The sequence below is a fragment of the Aptenodytes forsteri genome, unplaced genomic scaffold, assembly GCF_000699145.1.
Source record: "Aptenodytes forsteri isolate BGI_AS27 unplaced genomic scaffold, ASM69914v1 Scaffold1, whole genome shotgun sequence".
NCBI classification, from domain to species: Eukaryota; Metazoa; Chordata; class Aves; order Sphenisciformes; family Spheniscidae; genus Aptenodytes; species Aptenodytes forsteri.
The window spans coordinates 3,880,880-3,891,214 of NW_008795035.1; positions in this window are offsets into that span (position 1 = coordinate 3,880,880).

Here is a 10,335-nt window from a genome sequence, read left to right on the forward strand (position 1 = left end):
CCCGTCCCGCCGACAGCCCCTGCTCCGCGGCGCGGGCACGGCTGCGGTCCGAGAGCGGATCCCGAGGATGCCCTTCTGACTCCGAGGCCATGTCACCGCCGAGGGATGTCTTGTGAAACACAAGCAGGCGATTCCCTCCCACCACCGAGCCCTCCCCCTGTCTTTTCACGCTTTCGATCCGTTTTTCCAGGGAAAAGAAGGGAGCGCAGACCGTTTGTGCGTGCCTGCCCCGCCATCCCAAGGAGCTTCCGAGCCACTGGGCGACTTCAGCCACATTCGGGCAACGGGCCCTGGCAGACTCAGCCCCACCGTCCTGACCTGGGTCTTGCACCCAGCCACCAGCCTGCTGCTCAACCCCGAAGTGCAAACTGCATCGGGAGTCCAAACAAGGGGGACTGCCCCTCTTTTGGCCCTCCTCAGCCCCCCTGCAAATCTGTGCCAGGCGTGGTCCCAAAGCTATTATTTCCCTACAGGTTTTGTGAACATAGAGGGATGATTCCTTTCCACTGAAGGAAAAGTTGCACTAGTGTGGAAGAGCTGTGTTATGGCTGCCCAACCGTGAGGGTGACACCGACATCTGACAGGCAATCCCAGGACACGTATCCATAGGAAAGCCATGGACCTGCTCGTTCGGGTATTCGTAGGACTGTGCTACACAGACACAGTTACTCCTTTGTGGGGAAAAGACGCCCAATTCACACATAAGAGAGGATTTCAAGTTCTCCCACGCAAAGTTATAATTAATACCCTGCCATGAAGAGTGATTATTTTCATCTTTTTTTTTTAATCTCATGTTGATTTATTCTTTCTTTCAAAGAAAGTTTAGAAGTTCTGCGAAAGGCTTTATGTTTGCTTGCTTTAACTTGGTGTGTAATAATTGGGGTGGTCCCCAGTATTACCTGGGGACCTCATGGGAACCCTCAAAGGAAAACTTAACCAGCAACCTAACACCTTCCAGCTATGGGCAATGAAACTGCCTCCCACTCTGACAGACAACTCCTTCCTGGAACACCAAAATGGAATTTCAATCCCATACACTCAAATAAAGTCTATGCCGCGGGGAAAAAAAGCAGGGTGAATTACACAGACATTTTCAAAAGGCTGTGGGGTGACACCACTCCAACGTATCTGCTCTCTTTACCGTGGTCAGATGGTTACTGTGGATGTTGAAGGAAACTTAACTCCTTACCTAATCACTGACATCTGAAGACTTCCCATGTCCCGTTCTGCCAGCTGAAGGCAAGGTTCCGTTTCCTCCGGAATGGTCATGGCAGAAGTGACAATCCTTTCGTGTTCACGATGGGCTGCAGCCTTGAATATTGCTTTGATACGATCGTTCCTCTCTTCTTGGGGAAACAGTGAGGGGCAGCGTTCTCCGAGGGGAAGAAACAGCAGCCTGGCAATCTTGTGGAAAAAACTTCCACCGTAAATCAGATTATTTTAGCTCACTGTTTTACACCATTTACTTCATTTTTTTAAATTACATACGCCGTTCATCAAAGAGGGGTTGTCTTAGTCCTCTCTGATTAATTAGCTCATTTTGGTGAGTATCTGAAAGCTGTGTTTTATGAACCAGCGCTGTATGTGACTTACAAATATCTAATGGAATTGGATCAAAATGGGGTAACGCACTTACTACATGTGTCACGATAAGATGACAATTGGAAATTGGAACTGCAGTTGCCTTAGCATTTTCTAATGTTTTAATCTTTTCCAGTCTTGCATTCAAGAGTGTATTTTCATCCCCAATTATTAAAAAAAGCTTAAGCTTATGGAAGCATAACTGGCTGTGAAATTCACATGATACACAAAATTTTATATTGCTTTTGTTCATAAGGTCTTCCCATTTGATTTCTGCTCTTTTCAGAACTGTCTTCTCTACTACATGTGTCACGATAAGATGACAATTGGAAATTGGAACTGCAGTTGCCTTAGCATTTTCTAATGTTTTAATCTTTTCCAGTCTTGCATTCAAGAGTGTATTTTCATCCCCAATTATTAAAAAAAGCTTAAGCTTATGGAAGCATAACTGGCTGTGAAATTCACATGATACAAAATTTTGTATATTGCTTTTGTTCATAAGGTCTTCCCATTTGATTTCTGCTCTTTTCAGAACTGTCTTCTAGAAGAGACGGAGTTGTGGTCCCATTTCTCAAGGACCCTGAGACATTTGGTCTGGCAGACAGCCAGTTAACCCCGTGTTCTGCTCATCTTTGGGTTTCTGTAAATGCACTCCCTCCGTCTGAAATTCCCTCTATTCTTCCAAATGGATGAGGTATTCCTCTTTCTGAAGTGTGGCACACTGTTGTTGACCTCTTATCTCTGCCAAAAAGAGGATGAAGTCCTGTCCTCAATTTAAGTCAATGGTAAAAGTCCCGTGGATTTGAACGAGGCCCAGATCTCACGCAAACCCTTTAACATTATCAATATGGAACGAAGCGATTGCTCTACAGACAGTTCCATCCTGAACTCCTCCACCCTCACAAAGAGTCCTGACTCGTGTATAGTTCCCATTGATTTACATTATTTTAGTGTAATTTAGGATTCCATTTTCTTAAAGTCTTTTGAGTTCTCCGTAAATGAGAACTATAAATATGTTATCAAAATTAATCAGTTCTTAAGCTTTCGTATGTGACATGATATTTCACTTCCGATTTGGCTCCGATGCAGGATGTGTACGTGACGGTAATTCAGTCCTCGTTTAGTATTCACAAGTGTGCTCTTATTACTGTGGCACAGTTCAAGAAGACTCAAAATACCGAAGGCACAGGATCCCTCGGTATGATTCAAGCTGAGCAATAAAAATATCCACATTCTGTAAATGGATGTAACTTCTGTAGATGAGAAATTTCTCCTATTCCCACGGGCCTCCTAAAGTTATAATTTTTTGATTCCTAGATACAGGGTGAATATCCTTTTCAGAAAACTGATCTAGCAATCAGGAGTATGTACCCAGTCCGCATTCTGAAAAGCAAAGAAAGAGCCCAGCGGTCTCTTCCTCTCTCAGTTTTTCTGTTCTCTCCTTTTGTTTGGCTTTCACTATTGTCCTCTTTTGCCACTCTATTTTATTTTGGATACAATTTTATTTCAGAAAACCTGCTGTTTAGTCTTTTTCAACTATTATAATTCAAGACAGTCTTCTCCCTATTTCCCATGGCAGATAGTATTAAATAACATATTCAATACTGTGATTTTCTCTTTTTTTCGAACTAGACTGATGAAATTTGCATTTTTTTGCTCCAACAGAACCGTGCCATTTCCCTTTTTTTTTTTTTCTTTGACAAATAACCAACCATCTTCAAGCTTTAAATGTTATCCAGAAGTTTAACCAAAAAACTTTGGGGAATTCTTGATTTTTACATTTGAAACAGAATTAGTTTTCAAAATCCCCTGACGAATGGCGAATTAATGTAATTATAATATCACTGGATATAAAATTTTGAAGATGAGCAACTGAGAAAAGACAACATTTTAAGTCAGACTGTTGAAAACACTTTGATTTATAATTTTTGTTGTTAAAACCTACTTAATCCAATATCTAATAAACAATTTGGACAAAGGATCTATTTGTTTAAAAAAGTCAACACTCCCATCCTTTCAATTAAAATGTCAGAGCTCACAGTAAACATCTGAGACCTTCAACGAGTCCTCCAGCAAGATAGAAAAACCCCCAAAGCTGACATTCATATGATTTCTAAGGTAAAAGCAGTTTTCCTCTAAGGTAAAAGCAGTTCTCCTCTCCACTCTCCTCCAGAAATAATCCAAGAACAATCATTTAGGACTACTTTCTGTCTCCTTAAAAGTAAAAAAGGAGAAGCCCATTTTTAAAAGCGTTTTGTCAATCATCTTTCAAAGAGTAGGTTGAACATTCTTTTATTACTCTTTGCAGTTTATTCTTATATGTATAATTACTTAGTGCCAGGAAGCTCCTGTCTATGTGGAGTAATAGAAGGTTCACAAGCATTCTGCCTCACTTTCAAAAAGTTGTCCTGTAAAATATGCAAATATCAGTTCAAAGCAGATTTTTATGTAAACGCAAAGAGCTGTCACTGTCACACTGCGGTGTACACTGCCTTCTCAATGAAGACAAATACACAGCTAACAAAAAATAATATTAAATGAGATTTTAGAGGGAAAAAACGTAGACACATGAAGAAAGCCAGCAACGCCAGAATAATGCCCTACCAGTCACTACAGGTCTCCCAGCCCTGAATGTAAGTACCCAGTACAGTGTTGAAGGCTGCAAAATTGTAAGAGGCTGATGGATTTCTAAATACTGGCGTAGTCAGAGAGCATCTGTCGGCATTATTAAACAATTTGGGACAGATCCTCTAGGCATCCTCCGTTCTTTGGTCTGCTAGAAATCCAGCCTGGGACACGTCCAGGAGTGCACACTGAACCTGAACATTTGTAAAGGTGGTCCCATACTCAGAGCAAACCTTGTTCCCTTTAACAGACCTATTTCTTTGTACTTACAAGGTAGGACAGAGAGAACAGATACTCCCAATTCTCCTTCTTAAGATTTTCATTGATGTAGACACTTTGACTATGTCCACTCCATTGTAAAGTAAATAAGGTTGGTCGCTCTTCACGACAGCTCTTTTCTGAAGAGCTCAGGGGGGGCCTTGCTGCTCTTCTCTGAAATGACGCTAATTTGAACGGGGTTTGCAATGGACAGACTGGGACTCTGCGGAGTAGGTGAGGAGCACTGCATGTAAAAGTCTCCACACAGCTTGTATTTGAGTCTATGTGCTTGTTTCATATACATCCTAATACTGCTTTTTTTTTTTTTGAGCACATATGCATGAGTGGAGATCTTCATAAAGCTACTCACAGCAATGCACAGGTCTCCCAGCTGATGAGCTGGATCCTGAATTATCCTCAAAACTGTATCAAGCATGTTCAGTTTTTCCGTTACAATACGCAGCGCTTTGCGTTTCATATGTCACTTTAGAAGTTATCAGCTTTTTCACTCTAAGTTTATTTTGGTCATTTTCTTTTTAAATCCCCAAAAGAAGAAGAAAAAAAATCCATTTCATCTGCGAGTACAGATGATGACTCTGGTTTCCTTCCAGGCTTACCTCACAAAATTCCATTTATTTGTGATTTATAAAATGGAAGTTAGAGCAATCAGGCACTGGTTATGCAGATGGGGTAGATTATTTTTCTTTTTAAGGTAATTCAGAACAAAATTTTTGGTCCTGGCAGGCTGAATTGTACAAGAGATAGGAGAAGGAAAGAACTATATGCCTTGTCTGTTAGAAACAGGACCCTTGTATCGCGGCTTGGCTGTGACGATGATGGTGACAGCCAAGGCTACTAGTAGAGAAGCAGGTAATATGGAAGGGAAAAGATTTTCACATTTTTGGTGAAAGAAGCTTAATTTTCAAACATGCAGAACTGCACGACCATTCACTTCAGCAAATCATTTTGCTCACATGTAAATTTTCTTGTAGCTCAGGAGTTTTTAATTCTCAGGCCCTTTCTACCATCTGTAACTCAATCTCTATTTTTTAAAGAAATTGCAGACATCTGTTTAAATACCCATCTCTTCCGTCACATGGAATTTTGGATTCGAAAATCTAAGCTCGAAAATAATACCAAAGTTGGATTACATTTCCAAGCAACCACGGACTGGCATTTTAAATGCTGCCTTTTTAATTAGCCCATTCCGCTATACTGGCTGCGCTGGGCTCTACGGTGCATGAACAACGGCTGGTGTGGGTACGGGTCGGCGAGCCGGGCGAGCGGGTCGTGCTGCCACAGGGGTTGGGGGGATAGGAAAGAGGGGAGGTGGAGAAGAGCCCCCAGGCTCATTGCAGCAGGCAGGGGGCCTGGCCTCCAAGGGGGTTGCGAGGCCAAGGGCCCGTTGCTGAGCCTGGGATTCTGCTGTGGTCCTGCGCCATGTGTAGAACTAATCCTGCCCGTGAGACCAGAGCCAGCTCAAGCAGCATAAGCAAAACTGAATTTTGCTGCCTCACACCTGACTTTTTGCAGCGGTGGGTACAATTTCAGGGTGTCATCAGGGTCATGTGGGGACAGGGGATGGGTACGGTGGAAGGAAAGGGAGGGCAGAGCAGTGGGACCCATGGGAAGGGATGAGAAGGCGGTGTGGGATGTTCCTAGGGGCTGTAATGAGAAATGTGGTTTTTTCTTTTTGCAGCCCGTCCTCCTCCAAGACACCCTGCCTGCCCCGCGCCCTTCCCCCAGGGTCCTGGACGTGCCAGCAGGCAGGACTCCAGACCCCAGCTCCCTCCCTGAAGGGTCAATCCCCACTGCATCCCCACCCTCAGCCTCCCCAAAACACACTATTCCCATATAAAATAGGACAGAGGAAGAGAGGCTGGGGCCAGACCTTGCAGAGCATTTTAGTTCTCCAGAACGGCTTGCCTTGGCTGCTTGTAGGAATTCATACTTCAGATTGGTGAAAAATGCCTCATTCTTTGTGTTTCTTTAGAAGTTACTCATAGGTGGACTTTGCCCGTTAATCAGCTCCTTGCTTGCCTTGCTGGAAAAGGAAGACATTTCCACAGGTACACTGGAGCCTGGTTCATTTACATGAATGCCCAACGGCTTGGTAAAGGCTTCCATGTTTCCTTGTGAGCAGAGGTATCTGGATCCCTCTCCTGGATGAATTTCTCAAAGGACTGAGCAATACAGACAGAGTGCCAGGCGGGAACGAAGCCACATGGGATTTCAAGCCTATTTACAAAAACTGATGGCCGAGGTATAGCGGTGAGCACCCCAAAGCTCTCGCTAAAGCTCATAAGGACACGAGCGGCACCGCAGCACAAGATTTCTCTCCTCCAATGGTGGAAAATATCTTGAGTTCAGGGAAGCCACACCTGGCTCAGAGATATGAGGTTGGAAGTGCGCAGCTATGGGTGTCTTTCACAGACAGGGATAACTTTCATTTGTGAAAGAAACTATTTGTCACCACAAAAGCTATATTTTGCACCATTCTCTGAAAAAAGTGTTGGGTTTTTCACCCTGCAGACTGTCCTACGGAAAGCAATTAAGATGCATTTAAGAAGGCGGCTAATACTTTTATGCTTCCAAAATGCATTAGAAAAAAAACAAAACCAAAAAAACCCTACTGAACTTAATTTATACCACTTTCAAATAACGTTAAAGACCTTGACTTATACCAGTCCTTATGTCTAGGTCCTGCTAAACTACAATAATTAATCAATAATAAAAGTGAAGCCAGAAGGCCACAAATCAGGCAGATTTTGTTCTCTTTTTACTACACTAATAATTAAAATCTGGAAAAGTAAAAAATAGTTACGTGACAAAAGAACAACAGGAATACAGCTCCCACAAACAAAGATGCCAGGAATACTTTGGTGAGGAAATGCATTTCAGAAGAATCTGCTGGGTGGCAAGTTGGGCCGCATGCCTTCCCTAGATAAAACTAGCTCAAGGGGAGCTTCTGCAGTCCTAATTCTACCTAATATGACTTTGTTCTGCAACAATACTTGAATGACAAAATACATAAACACTACCAATCAGTTAAACACAATTGGATTTTTTCAGCTCCATATCTTGCTTCTCAGAAAGTATTTACTGTCAACACTCTTAAATCCAATCTTGAGTAATTCTATTTAACAGAAGTTATAAAAGTGCTCATATCTAATGGTAAACACAGATTCCACTTTTCTGGGGAAATTCCATAGTCCTTGGGGGGTGTATAAAATCCATATTTTTTGACAAATCAGAGCAAAATTTTTAGTCACTTGCAAATATTTAAAAAAAACATTTTAGGGACACGTTTGCAGCTCAAGCACCTGGAGGAGCACTCTCTAGAACCAGACTGCTTACCTGGGTTTTGAAGAAGTACCGAAAGGATGGCAGGCGGCAGCAGCCGTGCACTAATACCATATTAAGTTTTTCAGCCATAGTTCAGTTAGGGCTTTGGAGCCAGGGGAGGGATCACAGTGCACTACCATGGGAGATGACACCAAGCACGCAGCTACAGAATTCAGTTTAACCCCACGGGACTTGGTGGAAGGTGGAGCAGAACACTTGCAACTTCCAGAAAAGCTTTGAGCTATGTTTTGTTTAAAATTAATCTTTAGCCAATAGAGAAATATTAATATACACACATCAAAACCTTTTCTACATACTTGAGAAAATGGAATCAACGCTATAAAGTATGGATGACACATATTCTCTATTTTTCGTTTACTGTTCATTTGCAGAAGAGCACATGATTTATGTTGTGAATGTACCAACATTTTTCTGTTTAATTCGATAGTTTTCCTGCAGGAATAGGCTAATCTTCATCCATACCCGCCTTTAATAATATTTATTACTGTTCTTCTGCTCCTCAGTGGCTGACTGAACATTCTCTCTATGTCCATCTGGTGAGTACGCTTTTCCCAAAATAGTCCATGACCACTCTTTCCTATATTTGCACGAGAGGTGTACTATTATTATATTCGCGTGGAAGAAGTTAGGCGATCCTGCAAAAATGTTTTTCAGCGATATCGCTTGTCCAACTTGTAAATTGATTCACAATTTGAAATGTGACATCGTAAGTGGCATGTGACAGAAGATCTAAGCAGGAAATACTTTGCAGTCTCTTAGAAATCTAGCCAGAGTTGCTGTTTTTTAGATCCTCTGTCTGTTTGCCCAGAAGAATTAACATTTGGTCAAAGAGAACAACCTGCAGCTATTGTTACTCAGTATTCAACTTTCTTCCAATATTTAAAGCTGAATTATTGATGGTTTTAAGAACATGGCTTCTGAGATGCAATTCCACACCATTAGCTGCATCGGGAAAAGAGCAGGAGCCAGCCCTGCAAGCGTAACAAAGCGTGTTTTGAGCGCATAGGACATGCAAAGCCACAAATGCCAGCCAAGCAACATCACATGCTTAAAGCCACGTTCAACGAACCGGAATTTCCTCATGCACAGTAACACCTGTTGTGACAAGTAACTAGACTCTTGAGGAAACAGCCTTTAAAATGCATTTTCCTCTCCAGCTAAAGGAATTCTCACTACACAGACACCTTCAACAAGGTAATGCTTTGCATTTTCATTTGTTTTCACGTGCAGGTATCTCAAAACAATAATATCCACACAGAAGCCAACCCTGGCCCCCGTGGTGCCAATGGAAAAAACCCTTCTTTTGACTTCACCGGGATCATGATTCGGTCATAATTGACTAATCCTCATTCCATTCCTGTGAGACAAGTGAGGGATATGTAGAGATCACTTCACGCACCGCTGCAGCATGGTTGTTTCTGGAAAATATCAGCTGTTCCAAAGCAGAAAGGAGCCCAGCACGCAGTCTGGAACAGGATGCAATGGCCAACGCTATCTCCATCTGGAACAATACAGGAAATGCTGAGAGCCAGAGTGGCATCACTGAAAATAGATTTTGGCCAGCACACAGGGATTAAGAGCCTTACTTTTCAAAAGGTGCGCTGGGACCTTTAACAACCATAAATAGTCAGGACTTTGTATTTGTGCCTCACTGGAAAGATGGCAGCACTCGCAGTACGGTGTTTCCTCATACCGTGCTGACACATTGCTTCATTACTGGATCATCTGCAGTTTTCAACAGCACTGACGTGACTTCCGAGACAAACGGAGAGCCACAGCAAAGTCCTGACCCCGCTGAAGGCAAAATCACAACAGTACTTGGAACCAGTGGAACAAGGATTTCTCTCCCTGGAAATAGGCTGAGAGATCTGGCAGCAACATTTCCCATCAGATAGCAACCGTGAGATCTTTGATATCTTATGTAACTGCCATCCTTAAATAAAACGTATATCTAGTTCATCGTTTTTTTCCCTGATTTAATTAGAATCTTTCTTAGTTTTTCAGGTTGGCGAAGTCTTATCTTGCAATATGCTGCAGATGCTATTGCTTGGAGATTAACGTTTGCTTTTTAATTAAAGTTTTTACTCGGGAAGTTTGTGGTACCCCCACACCAGCATTTAAGACCAAGAAAATAACTGTGTATTATTCTCAAAACGAGCAGCCATAGCATAACATGAAACAATCACATTCAACGTATCACCAAAAACTACTGTGTGGTTTTCATTTATGTGTGAGATTTTCTGAGCTTGTTTTTAATGAGCCTCCATCAGAGGCTCCGTCAGAACTTTGCATTTTCCAAGATAACACCTCTATATTTTTTTTAAGTTTAGGCTGTTGAGTAGTCAGCATGTTCTTCTGCACCGGTTCCCAACCAACATTAGAAAGCAGCATTCAGCTGAGCACTAGCACGCTAAGCAGCTGGTTGGCACCACAGCACGGCTTCTGCAGGCGGGGGGGGGGGGGGGAAGAAAAAAACCTCTTTTTTTCCCAAAATAAATTTTTTAA